The sequence below is a fragment of the Coenobita brevimanus genome, chromosome 2 (genome assembly GCF_032717465.1).
Source record: "Coenobita brevimanus isolate Jiangsu-jjx chromosome 2, ASM3271746v2, whole genome shotgun sequence".
Classification (NCBI taxonomy): domain Eukaryota; kingdom Metazoa; phylum Arthropoda; class Malacostraca; order Decapoda; family Coenobitidae; genus Coenobita; species Coenobita brevimanus.
The window spans coordinates 177,676-195,000 of NC_136955.1; positions in this window are offsets into that span (position 1 = coordinate 177,676).

Sequence of the window (17,325 nt, forward strand, 5' to 3'; positions counted from 1 at the left end):
CTATTACTAATCTACTGCGTCTACGCCAGCAGAGGAAAGTGACAAGTAGAAAAGGTGAAATATTACAGAGAAACATACCAAGCCTCTCTCAGCTTAGGAATATTAGCCAGCAGAGGAAAGTGACACGTAGAAGAGGTGAAATATTACAGAGAAACATACCAAGCCTCTCTCAGCTTAGGAACATTAGCCAGCAGAGGAAAGTGACAAGTAGAAGAGGTGAAATATTACAGAGAAACATACCAAGCCTCTCTCAGCTTAGGAATATTAGCCAGCAGAGGAAAGTGACACGTAGAAGAGGTGATATAATTACAGAGAAACATACCAAGCCTCTCTCAGCTTAGGAATATTAGCCAGCAGAGAAAAGTGACAAGTAGAAGAGGTGAAATATTACAGAGAAACATACCAAGCCTCTCTCAGCTTAGGAATATTAGCCAGCAGAGGAAAGTGACACGTAGAAGAGGTGAAATTTCAAGTGAACTTTTTTTTAACACTGAAATCTGTATTTTAAGTGGATTAATTTGGCCCCTAGCTTCTCTTTCCTACCGATTTATTCTGCATGCAACATCTTAACATTTACAAGTATTTATATATAATGTTTTCATGTTGACATCCATCAGTAAGACTGTTGGATAAACAGCTAAGGAAGGGGTGTTACGAAATCTAAGCGTCACTACTGCATAATTTAACGAAACATTCCTTTACAGATCCATACTCCCTCTCTGTGTCTGAGTAACACTGTTGTACGGACAGAGAGAGAGAGAGAGAGAGAGAAAGAGAAAGAGAGAGAGAGAGAGAGAGAGAGAGAGAGAGAGAGAGAGAGAGAGAGAGGGAGGGAGGGAGGAAGGGGGAGTGAATTATTCCAATTATTCCTCAGCATTTCCTACTGCTGATTCTTGAATGATTTGTGTGTGTGTGTGTGTGTGTGTGTGTGTGTGTGAGAGAGAGAGAGAGAGAGAGAGAGAGAGAGAGGTGGGCACCTTATCCTAGGCGATTTATTTTTGGATATGGTCAGTTAATATTCGTTTGTACGTTATTTATGCAGAGTTTGGCTATACTGAAAGGATTCGTGTAAAAAAGAAAAAGACAGTAAGGTGTAATAAGCAAAATAAATCGCTTAGGAAAAGATGTTAGGGAGCTTCCTTAAATAACGAAAATAAGAGCGAAATATTCAAACACTTACCATATCAGCTGTAGCGAAGACTGATGACACTGGCGGTGATAAGAACGTTGCACTACACGCAAAGCAACTTCAGAAAGCACCCTAACACCTTTTCCTAAGCGACTTATTCTACTTAGTACACCTAACCGTCCTCATCTATTTTACTTAAATCATTCTAATATCACCCATACAATGCACACATAACATACAAAACGATATTACCCTGCCCTATCCAAAAATAAATCGCTAAGGAAGAGGTGTTAGGGAGCTTTTATAACTTCCATATAACATTGCTCGCATGTGTACTGGCGGTCGGTCTGTTTCCAGTACATAGCAGGCGTGAAACTTGCATTCTTGTTTATATCACACGAAACTTAATTCTTGCTTAAATCACTTGAAACACTAAGAAACTCACTTAAATCACTTGAAACTTAATTCTCATTTGAACCTTGCTTAAATCACTTGAAACACTAGGAAACTCACTTAAATCACTTGAAATTTTAAGAAACTTGCTTAAATCATTTGAAACTTGATGACTTCTTGCTTAAGTAACCTGGAACTTGACGAATTCTTACTTGAAACTTTGTGAACCTTGATTAAATCACTTTAAACGATATATCTTTGCTTGAAACACTTAAAACCTAGTAAAGTCTTGCTTAAATCAACTGAAACTGTTTGAATTCTTGCTTAAATAATGTCACAGTAATTTCGTGCACTGGTATCTAGTTTCAGTAGGTAGAAACACGAAACATAAATAGTAAACATTGTCCAGGTACAGTCAAATTAAAAGCCCTTTCGCCTCTTCTTCCTTTATTTCACTGGCTCTCTAGACATTTAAAGTGGCGACGTAAACTGAGAAGCATATTATCACTCTTCTCTAGGTGGCAATATGCATCATTGTCCACAACGTCTCATTTAAGCATCCACGAAGCCAGCTGTGAGAAAGAGAGGGGGTCAGCAAAAGGAATGTCTCTTCGCCGCACTATTGCATCTTTGTCTCTTTTCCATCGCTACTTCAGTGGTCACTGCTCCTGGAACTGTCTCCCTCTGTTTGTATTTCCTATTTCCTATGATTTCCAGTCTATCAAACGCAGTGTGTCCAGGCATCTTGAAACGAACAGATCTTAAATTTGTCTCTCTGTTGTATTGTTTTTTGTTTTTTCTTGGAACGAACGGTTTGTGGGGTCCTGGCCTTTGGTTTCTTCTTCTGTGCATAAAAAATTGAAATCTGACCACCGTACCATCTCACACGCGCGTGTTTTTCATGCTGCCTGCCAACGTGAGCCTGTGAAGTGAATCTTATTGTCCCTAAACGTGAAGCGAAACGCAGTGGGGTCTTGTGAATCTACAGTAATAAAAAGAATTCGAATCTCCCTTCATCTGTTCGAAATAATGATGGCTGACAATTAAATAATAAAAGAGGATCCAAATCTTCCTTTATCAGTTCGAAATTATGATGAAGAACAGTGAAATAATGATAATTTTTCTTATCTCCCTTCATAAGTTCGTAGTAATAATACATAACAGTAAAATCAATAAAAAGGATTCGGATCTCCCTTCATTAGTACGAAACCTCTGAACTTCAACCTGTTTATGACGATGCTGGCTGAAGTTTCCCTCATCCCGCAGTCCACCATTTGTCTTTTAGGAGATAGGGAGGAGACTGAGGGACGTTTGTGTAACCAGGCAGAGGAGTCGCTCAGTTATACCAGTGCCACACCGTGAAGGCGCCCTTGTCCAGCACCGTACTGAAGGGGTAAAGGTAATTCAATGAATGAAACTATGCATGACTATGGAAGCAAAACTTTGGCTAGCATTCTCGTAGAGTATGGAGGCTTCCTAACACCTCTTCCTTAGCGATTTATTTTTGGATATGGCTGGTTAATATCCTTTTGTACTTTAATTATGCAGAGTATGGCGATATTCGAAGGATTCATAGAACTCAGGATAGGACAATAAGGTGTAATAAACAAAATAAATTGCTTAGGAAAAGGTGTTAAGGAGCTTCCTAAATCGAATAGAGTACAGGTCCTTATCACTGTCTTACTACGTTATCGGACTTAGATGGAATGTTCATTGATTTCTGATGCTAGATTGCAGAAAGGTATTTGGAGTAATTATTGCAATCAATGATGCAATAGTTACCTGTGGCTGGTCATCGCACGGGAGGGTAATGCACTCAGGCTGCTATGACCCACTTCCAGTTGAACACAATAGTCTGGCGTTTGATAGAGCCTAACCTCGTAGAACAACAAGAACTACTACTACTTCTGTTACTACCAATACTACTACTGCTGCTGCTGCTACTTCTACTACTATTATTACTACAACAACACCAACTACTGCTACTATTACTACTACTACTGCTACCAATATTACTACTGTACTACAACTGCTACAACTTCCTATACACATAACTGCTTGAGCGTAGGGTCCCGAGGGTAGATGACGAACTTACTTCCCTTGGTGGCATACACGTGATCGAAAACCAAGGCCGTGCAAGGCAGTCTCCCCGGCCGGTGCACCCTAACCACAAGGCCACAGGGTATATAATTAAGCTCACTTCCTCATTGCACTTGTCGATAATTACTCACAGCACATAATTAACTAACTGCCTTAATTGGTCCCTTATTAGACAGTATTTTTGGCTTCTAATGACCCCGTGTTTATGCACTTGGCACATTCCTTTCCTGCCCATTGTTCCTGTCCTACTTCTGTTGCTTTAATATATTTTATGGAAGATGATGTTTTTGTTGGATTTTGCTGTGTTTATTGTGTTCTGCTAAGTCCTGGTGATGATGATGATGATGATGGTGCTGCTGCTGCTGCTGCTGCTGATGATGATGATGATGAGGAGGAGGAGGAGGAGGAAGAGGAGGAGGAGGAGGAGAATGTTGTTGGTGATGATGGCTATGAGGATGAGGATAATGTTGTTGTTGTTGATATATGATGATGATAATAATGATGATAATAATATATGAGAATTGTGCATTCCTTCCTGCCGATAGCTTCTGTCCTACTCTCTGATGCTTTAGGATTATCATTTTAGATTATTTTGGGATTCAAGTGACACTGGAGAGATAACACAGTTTATATGTACTTAGCAGATGCCTATATTTTGTGACAGTGAGGGCAGATGGTGGAGAGGGAAGCCTTCATGTAGTGGCACCTATATAACTGGGCGGCTCCTCCGCCTGGTAATGCAAAAGCCCCTCAGCTCCCTCCCTATCCCCTTAAAGGACGATGGTGGATTGCAGAAATGGGACAACTCCAGCCTGCACTCCACCGCGTTCACATTTCAGAAGAACCTAGTGCCACAGCAAGGCTGACGATCTCTATTTATCTTCTCACTGACACGGGAAATTCAGGTTAGTGGACATCCCTCGCAGGGAAGGAGGTTAAGCTGTTGTTTGTCTGTGTTCATGTCATGTTATTTAAATACTTACTGCATTCCTTCCTGCAAAAGCTGGTCTGTTTTCATCCGACGGAACTAGGTCGCCCCCATAACTTGAATCCTGAGTCATGGTGGTGTAAAACTCAGAGCCTTAGTTAGGTGGGAATGAGTCTCCTTGGTTACTAGCGAAGGTACTTGTCTCTACAACCAGATGTGTGATGAAGGCACTATGATCTCTCTCTCTCTCTCTCTCTCTCTCTCTCTCTCTCTCTCTCTCTCTCTCTCTCTCTCTCTCTCTCACACACACACACACACACACACACACACACACCTCCCCTCCACCAATGATGAGGTGTTGCCGTGGTAATAACTATACTCCTGTTCCCCCACCAACGTAACTTCCAACCCAAGGAGGTGAAACATTCTAAACGCTGTTCTGACGCTGGGACAGGATGGTGGAAAGAGAGTGAAGGAATGGAGGGAGGAGGATGAGGATGGAAAAAAGAGAGGGAAGAAGGGGTGAGAGTAGAGACAGGAATGAGGGATGATACCTACTTTCGTGCTGAAAAGATTAAATGTTGGCAACCTGTAAGAAACGTCCCATTACTGGAAGACTGAACAAAATGAGACAAACTCCGGGATTCGTTCGCTTTGAGGTTATTGGATCCGATGCATTTACTGTCTAAAATTCATGGTGAGAGGGAGAAACCGACTGAGCAAGACAGTTCCTGAGGCAACCATTTAACCCACTAAACTGTCTCCTTCATAAGAAATGAACTAAACGGAAGCCAGATGCAAATTGAATTTCTCAGATGCCTGGACATTGTAAGCGAAGTAGTGAGAGTACTGTAATGATTAAAGCTTGTATGGGAAAACTGTTAGAAAAAAAGATAACTAAAAAGCACTCAGAGAGTGCATACCTCCGCCAATGCCATTGCCATTAAAAAGGATGCGGATCTGTGGAGATATTGTGTGAAATACAGTATATATAAACCGGATCTGCCTCAAAATTTAATCACTTGTTCCCTGACCCATGGTCCACTCTTCCACAAAATTTCATTGAAATTCATTGAGAACTTTTAGAGATAATATATACAGTATAGGATCCTGATCCGGATCCGGACCCCTCCCCCCAAAAAAAAAATGTAATCAATTCTTTCTTGGCCCATGACCCATCCTTCCACCAAATTTCATTGAGAGTCTGAACAAACAGACAGACAGACGGACAGACATAGGTGAATACATGACCTCCCCCAACTTCGTCGGCTGAGATAATGGTGGTACAATATCAGCTAAGTCCCCATTGAAAAAATCAGAAAGAACAGCTTTAGTGACATTGGAAAGAAGGGTATTAAAAACAAAAATCTCTCTCAAAAACCAGGTGACAGCGATAGTGGCAGCTACTACACACTGCCCCAGCTACAATGCACAGGAGGGTGGTGGTGAGGTGCTGCGGATATAATCATTGTCATTTTAGTTCCCTTGCCACACCTACCACCACCACACCCACCACGACCCCCACCACACCCACCATCAGTGACTCCTACTCCTCCTCAACCACCACCTCCACTACCACTATCATAACCGACTCTCCACCCACATCATCTGCACTCCCAGCACTCCTACTCCCTCCCCACCCCCACCACCACCACTCATATTCCTTCCGTCCTCTCGGTCACTCACCCTCTCTCGTATCGACGTAGTCATTTCTGCACCGAGTCACTGTCCATGATGCTTGAAATCTTTCCTTCCCTCTCTCTCTCTCTCTCTCTCTCTCTCTCTCTCACACACACACACACACACACACACACACACACACAAATAAGTATACGCACACAAATTATTCAAGACCCAGCACAAGGAAATGTGCAGGAATAATAAGTATAATTCTCTCTCTCCATCTCTCTCTCTCTCCACACAAGGAAAATCAAAACACTCCCCTGTACTCCATATATTATTAAGAAACATTAATAATTACGGATGACAACACATTTTCTTTTTCCAGTACATTTCAATTTCGTATGTCAAAATAAATTAATGTAAACAGCGAGCTATCTTAAATCTTGATACGTAAAAGAAGGCACAGGCATTCACATACATGACTATTTACTACGTATACAAATACATAAACATGGTCATACACTACGTACACACACACACACACACACACACACACACACACACACACACACACACACACATAAATACACACAAAAATACACTGTTCTTCCCTTCCTGCTCCCAGACATACCAGTATGCACGCGAACGGAAATGCAGTACAGACACGACACGATAAGATTCAGATGCATAGAAAAAAGCATTTAGTCATACTCAGAGGAATTCAAGGTTGCACACACACACACACACACACACACACACACACACACACACACACACACACACACACACACACACACACACACACACACACACACACACACACACACACACACACACACACACACACACACACACACACACACACACACACACACACACACACACACACACACACACACACACACACACACAAGGGGCAGAGATAGTCACATAAAAACACAACAGTTCAAGGTTAACATACGCACACATAAATAGTAGTTACATATCCACACACTCACACATACACACACGCACACAGACACACACACACACACACACACACACGTACACACACACAACTTTAGGCCACACACACAACCACACACACACACACACACACACACACACACACACACACACACACACACACACACACACACACACACAACTTTAGCCCACACACACAACCACACCCCGACACACTTCCACGAAACTATCCACACTCCTCATTTTCCTTCCCCTCTCCGCTTCTACGAAAATCCTCGAATGCTCCTCGCCTCGTCCTTGATACTAGCTGAATCCTCTGTTATGTTGGCGAATCCCTCCTTTAAGCTGGTCGGGAATTCCTTCATGGGAGATTCGGTCTGTTGGTCATCGAGGAAAGTAGCGCTAGACTCCGATTTTGCGTCCACGTCTGATGGTTTATCTTCGAGTTTGTCTTCGAGTTTTTCTTCGCCCGCTAGTTTCTCGTCCTTCGCTGATTCCTCTACCGCTGATTTCTCCTCTGCTGACTTCTCCTCTGCTGACTTCTCCTCTGCTGAGGTCTCCTCTTTTGACTTCTCTTCTGCTGGCTTCTCCTCTGCTGACTTCTCTTCTGCTGGCTTCTCCTCTGCTGACTTATCTTCTGCTGATTTCTCCTCCGCTGATTTCTCTTCAGCTGGCTTCTCCTCTGCTGATTTCTCTTCAGCTGGCTTCTCCTCTGCTGGCTTCTCCTCTGCTGACTTATCTTCTGCTGATTTCTCCTCTGCTGATTTCTCTTCAGCTGGCTTCTCCTCTGCCGGCTTCTCCTCTGCTGATTTCGCTTCAGCTGGCTTCTCCTCTGCTGGCTTCTCCTCTGCTGATTTCTCTTCAGCTGGCTTCTCCTCTGCTGACTTCTCTTCCGTTGACTTCTCCTCTGCTGGCTTCTCCTCTGCTGACTTCTCCTCTGCTGGCTTCGCCTCTGCTGACTTATCTTCTGCTGATTTCTCCTCTGCTGACTTATCTTCTGCTGATTTCTCCTCTGCTGATTTCTCTTCAGCTGGCTTCTCCTCCGTTGACTTCTCCTCTGCTGACTTCTCCTCTGCTGACTTCTCCCCTGTTGACTTCTCCTCTGCTGACTTCTCCTCCGGTGCCTTCTCCTCTGCTGACTTCTCTGCTAGCTTCTCTGCTGCCTTCTCTTCTGCTGACTTCTCCTCTGCTGGCTTCTCTTCTGCTGATTTCTCTTCTGCTGACTTCTCCTCTGCTGGCTTCTCTTCTGTTGACTTCTCTTGTGCTGTCTTCTCTTCCGCTAATGTCTCCTCTGCTGACTTCTCTGCTGTCTCCTCTGCCACTGGTTTCTCTTCTGCTGACTTCTCTTCCACTGTCTTTTCTTCTGCTGACTTCTCTTCTGCTGACTTCTCTTCTGCTGACTTCTCTTCAACTGACTTCTCTTCTGCTGACTTCTCTTCTGCTGACTTCTCTTCAACTGACTTCTCTTCTGCTGACTTCTCTTCTGCTGACTTCTCTTCTGCTGACTTCTCTTCAACTGACTTCTCTTCTGCTGACTTCTCTTCTGCTGACTTCTCTTCTGCTGACTTCTCTTCTGCTGACTTCTCTTCAACTGACTTCTCAACAAACTTCTCTTCCACAGTCGTCTCTTCCACGACCTTCTCTTCTGTGGCCTCTTCTTCCGCTGACTTTCCTTCACTTGGTTTCTCTTCATTGGCTAGTGTCTCGTCCTTCAATGACCTCTCTTCCGCAGACTTCTCTTCTGCTGACATCTCTTCAGTTGCCATCTTTTCTGCTGACTTCTCTTCTACTGAATTCTCTTCCAGTAGCTTCTCTTCTGCTGATTTCTCCTCTGTTGATTTATCTTCTGCCGACTTCTCCGCTGACATCTCCTCTGTTGACTTTAATTCATCGTTTGTTTTTATATCATCTGTTGTGTTCGCTTCTTCGTCTGACTTCTCTTCAGCTCCTTTCTCTTCTGTCAGCTTTTCTTCTTCCAGTGCCTTCTCTTCTACCTCTGTTCTTTCTTCCTTCACTTCATCGGCTATCTTTGCATTCGCTAGTCCTTTATCTTCCTCGACTACCCTTGATTCTTCACCAGCCTGTGCCTTCTCCTCTACTTCCCCTTTCACCATTTCCTCCCCTTCTTTCACTTCCCCTTCTGCTCTCAGCACCTCACCTGCACCTTCTTTCACAGAGGCAGATTCGATAATTGTACCATTCTCTTCAAGTCCGACAGGACTCTCCTTACCCTCAGCGGAATGGGATCCTGTGCTGGAAACTCTACCATCCATCGATTTCTTATCTGCTCCTGTGTTTTCTTGTGTGGCATTTGTTGGTATTTCTTGGCTGGCTGTGTCCTCGTTCCCTCTTGGTGAGTCTGCTCTACTGTTAGCTTGTCCATCATTACTTGTACTCGTTTCAGTCGCAGGACTTTCATTTTTTGTACCCTCACCTTCAACAGTTGAAGCAAAGTTCTCAGTTACATCCGTGGGCTGGTTTTCAATGGGCTTTTCATTACTATCTGAGGCAATTTCAGTCGCACCTTGTGACTGTACTTCCTTAGCTAAATCCTGTACTTCCACAACACTAGACGTTCCTTGTGTCTCTTCAGCCCCTTTGCTGTTGCCACCAATGGAGTTTGAATCTTCAGTTTTGATTTCAGGATCCTTAGCACTTGCGGTTTCTTTATTTTCTTGGTCGAATTTTTCTGCCGCACTTGGAGACGTAGTTTTTGGGACAGCATCATCAGCACCTCGAGGAGATTCTGATGTTTCTTTAGACGGTGTAGCATTCCAAACTTCTTCCTTCTTGGCTTCCGAGACACTGGCCGAGTCTGTACCAGTGTCATTTGTGGCAATGCTCGTTTGATCAGTCGTAATTTGGTCCTTAACACTGCCCACATCGCCATTAGCGCTATCCTGCCCCTTCTTCGAGTTTGAGAGAGAGCTGCTACTTCTACTCTTCGCACTCAAAGCATCTTCCCTCTGAATCACTGAAGTTTCAGTTTCGGAATTTCCCTCAACGTTCTTGGCTGCAGACTTTACACTCATTGCATCGGCTTGGACATGAGATGGTTCCTGCCCTGGTGGTGACTCTTTTGCAGGATCTGATTCTTTTTCTGGTGCTGATTCCTTTTTAGGTGTCGATTCTTTTACCAGTGTTGATTCTGTTTCTGGCATTAATTCTTCTTTAGGTGATGGTTCTTTTCCAGTTATTGACTCCCCTCCAGTAGCTGATTCTTGTACAGCTGGTGATTCTTTTCCAGGCGATGGTTCTCTTCCAGTTGTCAATTCTTTTCCAGGCGATGGTTCTCTTCCAGTTGTCAATTCTTTTCCAGGCGATGGTTCACTTCCGGTTGTCAATTCTTTTCCAGGCGATGGTTCTCTTCCAGTTGTCAATTCTTTTCCAGGCGATGGTTCACTTCCAGTTGTCAATTCCTTTCCAGGCGATGGTTCTCTTCCAGTTGTCAATTCTTTTCCAGGCGATGGTTCTCTTCCAGATGTCAATTCTTTTCCAGGCGATGGTTCTCTTCCAGTAATCAGTTCTTTTCCAGGCGATGGTTCTCTTCCAGTTGTCGATGCCGTCACAAACACTGATTCTTGTTTAGGGGTCGATTCTTGTACAGACGCCAGTTCTTTGCCGAGGCTACTGGAACTGCCCTTGTCCCTTTTACTGCTCTTGGCTCTCACTGGGGACTGACTGACTGTGCTGGCCACGTCACTGTCGCTCAGGAGGTCACTGATGGATACCACTGTGGATTTGGCGGATTTACCGGCCCTTGTGGTGGTTGGAGCGGGGACCTCCAGTTTAGCATCTTCCATATTGCTATCTGTAGAGGGGATAAATTAACATGATTTATTAACCAATCTTTAATAAATGATAGGGTCGTATTTGAAGTTGTTTTGGATATTTCGTAACATCTTTTCCTTAGTGATTTATTTTCTCCATAGCAGATTACTATCCTCATGTTTGTTCAAGATGCAAAGTCTGTAAGTATTAGATATTTATAAACAGCACACAAGGGGACATTAAGGCGTCATATGCAAAATAAATCGCTAGTGAAGAACTGTGAAGGAAGAAGAGTGTGAACCTTAGTGACAGATATTCAGTAAATTATAGTATGACGATGGTGACAAAAAAACTCTATTGAAACTGTGGTTGTTGCTGTTTTTGTTGTTGTTGTCTTTTTGATGTTTTTAATTCTAGAAGGTAATAATAAAGGAAGCAAATCTATGCAAGTTACTTCCTGGAAGAAAAAAAAAAAAAGGGAGGAAATATATAGGGAGGAGGAGTCGATTTCTCAGACCAAAGTTTGAAATTTGGCTTTGTGGCATTAGTGGGCTCCCTGGCATCCCTTTCTGGAGCTGTAGTAGTAGTAGTAGTAGTAGTTGCTGTTGTTTTGGTCGCAGTCTTATTTGGACATGAACTCGATGGACTGCAGGATGGATTTGCCTCTTTCCTGCAATCTACCATCTTATTTCAGGGGGATAGAGAGGGAGGTGAAGGGCAGTTGCATAACCTGACAGCGTAGCAGCCCCGTTTTATGAATGCCATCACGTGAAGGCTTCCCTCTCTAGCTAAAGTTATAAAATTATAGTTGAAACAAGAGTGAAATAATTTTATCTGGCTTTCGCACACCTTCGTCCAATTCCGAATATTAAGTTATGTAAATGTGATTAATGTTTCTAGACTAACACTTATTGCGCACCGGCTTACCCAACCTTACTGCACATAGCAACATCAATAGTGTGAGAGAGAGAGAGAGAGAGAGAGAGAGAGAGAGAGAGAGAGAGAGTATATGTGTTTCTAGGGAGTGTACGTAGTGTACCTTTAGTGTGTGTGTGTGTGTGTGTGTGTGTGTGTGTGTGTGTGTGTGTGTGTGTGTGTGGATTTATGCATGAATGTACATGTGTACTGTATGTGTGTATGTACTAGTAAATATGTACGCATGCACGGATATGTGTGTATGTATTTATGCTTGCGTATGTGTGTATGTGTATGAATGCGTGTATGTATTACGCAACTGAGTGACGTGTGTGCCTTTTCCAGTGCATTCCTCTCGTCCCTCTGGTGTTGCGTCACTGAACATTGGAACTGTCGTAAATAAAACACGTCACCCGTCACTGTAATGCACGGCAAGTTTGGAATGTTAACTGTCTTACTGCTGCAATCTAGTCGATATTAAAAGGAGGGGAGTAGCACAGACGAGGATGTTAGGGTGTAAGATATTAAAAGGAGGGGAGTAGCACAGACGAGGATGTTAGGGTGTAAGAGGCAAAATAAATCGCTAAGGAACAAGTGCTACGAAGCCTCCTGTGCGACCTAATACGACCCAGCTGCAATAGAGTCTTATGGGCTAAAATGAAATCATATTTGCCCCATAGGAGTATCAGTACCTGTTGCTCCATAATGATTAGGATTTAGACCCGTAATCTCACCAGTTAAAGAAGCTCCCAAACGCCTGTCCCTCAGCGATTTATTTCTGCCAATAGTTCGTTAATAATCATTTGTGTTTTATTTACGTAATCTACCTTGGAAGTAAAAATATATAAGCAGTATACAAATGAGTACCAAGGTGTTAAGTAAAATAAATCGCTAAAGTAAAGGTGTTAGGGAGACTCTTTAAAGCGACGACAGTATGAGCCATAGGAGTCAGGGAGTGTTATTCTGTGAGTCATTTTCCTGGTATGTGGATTGGGAATATAAACTGTCTGGCGTGTAATTATGGGAAAGCTCCACCAGATATCCGCTCACCGCACGCCACGCGCGCGCGCGCACACACACACACACACACACACACACACACACACACACACACACACACACACACACACACACACACACACACACACACACACACACACACACACACACACACACACACACACACACACACACACACACACACACACACACACACACACACACACACACACACACACACACACACACACACACACACACACACACACACACACACACACACACACACACACACACACACACACACACACACACACACACACACACACACACACACACACACACACACACACACACACACACACACACACACACACACACACACACACACACACACACACACACACACACACACACACACACACACACACACACACACACACACACACACACACACACACACACACACACACACACACACACACACACACACACACACACACACACACACACACACACACACACACACACACACACACACACACACACACACACACACACACACACACACACACACACACACACACACACACACAACAAGAACACGCACATAAACATACATACCTGCACACGTACATAGATACACTAATATATACAAACACACATTTACCCTTCATAGATACACATAAACACATAAAAACACACACACACACACACACACACACACACACACACACGAGCTCGCATAGACACATATATACATATATACATACATGCATACAAACATTCATTTGCCCTTCACAGATACACATAAACAGAAAAAATCACTCGCACATACACACGTCCTCACAGCACACACACACACACACACACACACACACACACACACACACACACACACAATTCCCTACATAAGCTAAGCGACAGAGTCCAATAAACACCTTAGGAATGTGGCAATAGAATAAGTCACCACCTCTCTCTCTCTCTCTCTCTCTCTCTCTCTCTCTCTCTCTCTCTCACGCACACACACACACACACACACACACACACACACACACACATTCCATTCGCCTCCGTGTCACGCACATCTCAAGTCTCTTTATATTTCATGGGCGAACGATTTAAGGCTTACACTAACTTTACTGGGCATAGCTTGTGTGTGTGTGTGTGTGTGTGTGTGTGTGTGTGTACGTATGTGTGTGTGTTCGTTTTATGTGCCTTCCCTCTGATTTGCGCAGGATTGTAAAAAACAGTCACTGGATTGCATGCGTTGATTATATATACATTACTCACTACACCTCACCACCTTAATGTTTTTGTAACGTGGCATGAATTAGAAATACTACAGTTTGTGCCTACTATTTCCACGAGAGTCATTAAGGCAGACAATATATATCTGCTGAGTCCAAACCTTCTCCTTGAACAAGTCACGCATCAGTAAGTTCACATTCAGGAGTGTAAAGCAGCACGTGAATCAGTTTATCCAGCATTAACCTGGTTGAAAGGAGGGGAGAAAAATCACGAACAAGGTGGAAAAATAAGGAACGAGTATGTTGTAAGGGAGGGTGATGTGTTAGGGAATTGATTGACTGATTTTTTTATATAATATCCGACAGTCTGTTCAGTAAGGCCCAGCAGTCCTCCTACGTACCAGACACCTGCGCATGTCACCATTTTGGAATTTCAGTACCTGATCCTGGCAACACAGCTAAATTAAAACCTCACTTCATATCCAAATGCCAAATTAATATTATTCTAAGTACACACAATAAAATGTGTTGTAGGAAGTGGGGCCGTTGCTGGAAGGGAGAAAATTTTTTAGAAGTCTTATTGTTGAGCTCACCACTCACAGGATGTAGTGTTAGGCAATAGTATGTAGTGTTAGGCAACAAGTATAACTAACCAAACCGGAGACACTGACCTGAAGCATTCTGCAGACTCCCAGTGCTACCCTTCACTTTGGTCTTCATCTCAGCCTTGGATTCCACTTCCCCTTTGGATTCCATCTCCCCCTTGGATTCCACTGTTGTTACCAGTATGGGGGCCTCAGCCTTGACTGTCATTTCCTCTCTCACTTCCTGCTTTCCTTCGTCTCCATCCGGGGCTTCTCTCTCCATTTTCCCCACTGGCTCTTCTGACTTACTCTCCTCCGTCTGGGTCATGTGTTTCAGGCTATCATGGCCTCCCGTGTTGGTTTTCGCAGGCTCGTCGTTCTTTCCGATGGCTTGTGTATCTTCTTTGTTGTCTTCAGCGCTGACCTGTGGATCTTGGACTTTAGAGTCTTCTGGTCTGGAATCAGAATCGTCCAGTATCGCTCCCGGTAATGGTACTTCCGTGGGGGGCGGAGCAAGTTTCTCCGATTTGTGTGAACCCGCGGAGGATCTGGAGTTTGCAGAGTGGTGCCTGTTCTGCGTTATTGACGGACGTGACCTGCTGGAACTGGCTGACTTTGATGACCTGTTTGAGCCTTTCGAGTCAGGTCTGTCCTCTAGAGCATCATTTAAAAGGGGGATTTGCTTGTCTTTATTCTCCTCGTTCTCCTTCGTCGAGGCTCGCTCTTCCTCTTCCTCAGCCAAATCCTTGAGTTGACTGGCAGCGGGAGCATTGGTAACAGGGCTATTCAGAGGCACATCCACTAGATCTGATGAGTTTTGAGCTCCGTCGCCTCCTTCTGTGCTTCTCTCATTATCCTCTTGTTGGCCCTCATCTGGCCCGGCGGATACACTGCTGTTACACCCCATAGTACGTAGAATGATCCTCCTTTATGTACTAAAATCGGTGCCTTATCAGTGAACCATATGTGTACCGTACTGGCAGGGATTCTTTCACGTGGTGGTACCGATATAGCCGCACGGAGTCACTGCCTGATAATACAGGCGTCAATACTCCCTCCCTATCCTTCGAAATGAGGTCTGTGGACAGCAGAAAATGGAACTTCAGCCTGCAGTACACTGGGTTTACATCCAGTCGAACCTGTGGCCACAGCAGCAACACGTACGATATAAAGCACCCATGTATTTGCGCCTATTTCAACACACCAACTTTGAACTGATGGGTGAAGATCAGCACGCCTGGCTTCAGTGTCATTATAGCACTATCACATCAGGGACCTGGGTGGCAAAGGTGACGGTTGTGTGACGTAGTCTGGGGGAATGTTTTGGTGTTTACTTGTTCAGTCACACACACACTGCTCAATCCTGAAAAAGAGAAGACATGGTATGTAGTGAAATTTAATAAGCATGGACTGGAATACACAAACACAGTTTAGAGATGATGTAAAAGAATTACTACCACTACCTCCGTCAAGGAAGTTGAATGGATGTTATATATTCATCCATGTCTTTTCGTCTGTTTGTATACAAGATCTCAGAATGTTGTTATCGGATTTCAGTGAAATCTGGTGGATAGGTGGGCAGTGGGTCAAGCAAGATTTGATTATGTTTTTAGTTTGATCCCAGCCTGAATTCAAGTATAAATAATACATTTTATTGGCGCTGACGGAGGTATACACTCTCCGAGGAAGTGTAGCGTGGCAGACTAAGGCCGAAGAATGAACTATGTGGGACCGTGATTATTCGTCTGGTAGGAAAGAGGAATTGCTTCAGTTAATCACAAATTCTGTTGGCGTTGGCGGAGGTAGGCGTTCTCTAAGTGCTCTCAGGTAGATTATACTGTACTTTGCTCACCTGTGTATCCGTGTCATAAGGCCAGATACATAGCCTATCACCATCCGTATTTCTGTAGCCTAAATGTGGTTATATATTCATGTGTATATTCTTATATGTGCCTGTCACGCTACTCAGCCTTTTGTGTTTACCTTATATATGTGCCACATTGATCGCTTTCCCACATTTTATAGTGGGACCTGGGATCGTACTCTTGTAGTAGAATTAGGCTCCGTAATGCCTTCTTCTCAGCGACTTATCCTGAAAATTACATCTCGGTACTCTACATACACGCTAATGACTTATTAATACCTCGGCAGACTACACAGATAATGCAGAAAAATATTAATTGGTCATATAAAGAGGTAATTTAGTAATGAAGAAGTAACAGAAGCTTCCTAAGTTAGCTTCAGTATGTTCCTTCTCACCTATACTCATTTTACTCTAACTTGGCTTAAAAACGGACAAGTGCGTCTCGAATGCTGGGATGCAACAATAGATTAGCACTGGAATATGATGCTAGTCACGAAGAAGTGCTGCGGAAAGAATGTTGGGTCGGAATGTTGTCTTTTTCTGCCACTGTTGTTGTCTTTGTTGTTGCTGCTGCTGCTGTCGTCTCAATCTTAACTAGACGGGAGCTCAGTGGACTGCAGGCTGAACGTCCTATTTTACATTTTCATCCTCCACTTTACAATGGTTAGGGATGGAGTTGAAGGACGCGTGTATAACCAGGCAGTCCCACCCCCTAGCTGTATCGGTGCCACCACATGAAGGCGTCCCTCTCCATCACCACCACTCGAGTATTAAGCTCCCTAGCACCTCCTCGTTAGCGATTT